General features: G+C 44.0%; 1 long non-coding RNA gene across 1 annotated transcript; it reads right to left on the bottom strand.

The window, feature by feature from the left end:
• Positions 1-210: 210 nt before the first annotated feature.
• On the bottom strand, positions 211-2,098 carry LOC128811541 (uncharacterized). Its single transcript, XR_008438377.1, has 2 exons — positions 2,000-2,098; positions 211-357 (listed from the first exon to the last, which is right to left on the bottom strand). It is a non-coding gene; the product is annotated as an uncharacterized LOC128811541 (long non-coding RNA).
• Positions 2,099-2,970: the final 872 nt, after the last annotated feature.

Genomic DNA, 2,970 nt, shown 5'->3' with positions numbered 1-2,970 from the left:
TACGCCCTTTTCCCTTTGTTTTCCCATATTTACCCTTTCCAATCCATTTTGTTATCTCAAATCCATTTTGTTTCCCCTGATTTTGGTCCTTCCCTAAGCATCCCTTAAGGAATGTCACACATCTCCACACTGCTCTTAAAACATGCCATAATAAATTTTATGGTGTCTCCAAATGCCCTTCCGTGGCACCCCATAAGTTCTATCCTCCTGTAGGCTGTAATTCTCTTTATTTTTCACGCCTTTCTGGGGACAAAATTTATTTCCTTGACTTCATCTCACATCAGGAGCACAGGGCAGCTCCTCGGTTGTCCCAGCAGGTGCTTTAAGTTCTCCCTGGTTGCTGTCTGTTGCCTTTTCCTTGTGTTTAATGAGATTTACCATTAGTCAGATAGCCTGACTCCAAGTCCTGAGAACCAAGCAACATTTCAACTCAAAATTCACTTTCCACAAGATTTAATTTTCACAGGAAACTCTTCTTCTGTCTGTAATTAGGAAAATAAAAATGACCCCTTTTGCTTTGAAGCTGGCTCATCCTTCATGGAAGCATTGGCAGGTTTAATTCAGGTGGAGGTATTTAGGGTGGTGTGAGCCCAGGTCTGCTTTAGCTACTGCCATGTCACGGGCAGTTTGTTTTCTGCGAGTGCAGTAGCTTTTATTCCTATTTCACAAGGCATGTTTCTCTTATGCTATATTTAATATATGTATGGTCTCAGACACAGATATAGAGCAGAACCCCTGTGTGTCATTGGTAGTAGAGTATAAAACAACTTAGGATCAAGTCCTAAGGGTGCTCCTTAGGAACGAGGCAATGTGACCCAACCACTCAGAGAACCATGGAACCACTGAGGTCGGGAAAGCCCTCCAAGCCCAACGAGTCCAAGCTGTGCCTGATCCCCACTATGTCCCCAGCCCAGAGCACTGGGTGCCACCTCCAGGCCTTCCTGGGACACCTCCAGGGATGGGGACTCCAAACCTCCCTGGGCAGCCCCTGCCAAAGCCAGAGCACCCTTTCCATGGAGAAATTCCTGCTGCTGTCCAACCTGAGCCTCCCCTGGCCCAGCCTGAGGCCGTTCCCTCTCCTCCTGTCCCTGTTCCTGGGGGCAGAGCCCGACCCCCCCGGCTGTCCCCTCCTGTCAGGAGCTGTGCAGAGCCACAAGGTCCCCCCTGAGCTTCCTTTTCTCCAGGCTGAGCCCCTTCCCAGCTCCCTCAGCCCCTCCTGGTGCTCCAGCCCTTCCCCAGCCCCGTTCCCTTCCCTGGACATGTGTGAGATGTACAATGAAGGGAATGAAAGCAGAAAAAAATTAAGTACTTAGCAGAAGATATGCCTAACAAAATATTTAGATTAGTCAGTCATTATCTCATAATTAAAAAAAAAAGTCCAAAGGAAAGCAAATGAAAAGTTGTCTTTCAAATAGGTATTAAAATGCTAATGTTTCATGCTTTTAATGAAGGTTCTAATAAGAGTGGAAGATGAGAGTGATTGTAATGGGTGAAATACCAGTTCCCACTTTAGCTGTCATTTTAACAACATCATTTTGTGGTTCTGTCAGCTTGTTGGAGCTCTGTTGATCCCTATGTATTTCATTTCCTCACTGAGTGTCTGCCTGTGTGAGGCAATATTGTTCCAGTGTGAAGTGTCTTCATCTCTGTGCAAGTGCCTGAATTGATCTTTAATCTTTTCTCCAAATGAATTTTTCAAAATTATTTTTGAATAAGCTTTTAGTGCCTGTGAAAGGTGTGAGATGTATTTATTCATATTTTTCCTCTTTTTCTTCTCTCTGAGTCAGGACACGAGATGCATATCTCATTCCAAATGACAACTTCCTAAATAAAAAAGTCTCTCCCATTGTATCTGAGGCTGCAGCAGTGCAGATTTGCCCATAGTAACTATTATAAGTTAAGGCTATTAAATATCTCAGCTCCTCACATCTGTAATATTTCCTATGAGCTAAATAACTTTGCAAATGACATTGCACATTCATGAGAATTTCAGACTCACCTTCCTCCACTCTGTCATGTTCAGCTTTAAATTCAATTTCTTTTGCATTCCTTCTCCCTTCTAACTGGCACTGATTTCAGTCATTCTCCAGCAAAGAGTTTTGCCCGTGAAAATATGAAGTGAAATTTCGAATTTGTTTCAAAGGGGCAACAGAAGAAGTCCAGGGAGTTTAAAGCTGTCGTAGTAGAGTTTGGTTTTAATTGGTAAACATTGTATTCCAACTGGTAACTGGTAGACGTTGGATACTTTCCTGTTTGGCTGTTCCAGAGGGGACAAAAAATGACAGAGAATCTCCAAAACACACAGAAAATCCTTATTTATTTATTTATTTATTTATTCATAGCAGAATTTTCAGTTGTTTCAGAACTGAAGTTTAAATCTTTTCACAAAATGGCATCCAGCTGCCAGTGGCCAAGGAAATATGATGGCACTGATGGATTTTACCAGGATTGCAGTTCAAGAAGGCTGAAATGTTACCCTTTCCTGACAATTTCCTGTGACTGTCACAACATCTCCCTGCTGCACTTTTACTTTATTTTTTTTCAGTAAACAGAACTTTCCCATGCAGGAACCATTTATCCATATTCATGGAACAAAGAGGGGAAATTTCTATTAGTCTGGAGGATGAAAAACTAAAGAGCTAAGTAATGGAATTCCAGAACCCCAGAATGGTTTGGGTCGGAAAGAACCTTAAAGCCCATCCAGTGCCACCCCCTGCCATGGGCAGGGACACCTTCCACTGCCCCAGGCTGCTCCAAGCCCTGTCCAACCTGGCCTTGGACACTTCCAGGGATCCAGGGGCAGCCACAGCTTCTCTGGGCACCCTGTGCCAGGGCCTGCCCACCCTCAGGAATTCCTTCTCTGTATCTCATCTCACCCTATTCTCTGTCAGTTTGAGACCGTTCCCCTTGTCCTGTCACTCCATCCCATGTAAATTGTCTCTCTCCATCTTTCCTCCATCTCCTTTGGGT

Source organism: Vidua macroura, chromosome 9 (assembly GCF_024509145.1).
Source record: "Vidua macroura isolate BioBank_ID:100142 chromosome 9, ASM2450914v1, whole genome shotgun sequence".
Lineage (NCBI taxonomy): Eukaryota > Metazoa > Chordata > Aves > Passeriformes > Viduidae > Vidua > Vidua macroura.
This window is presented reverse-complemented; position numbering and strand designations above follow the sequence as displayed.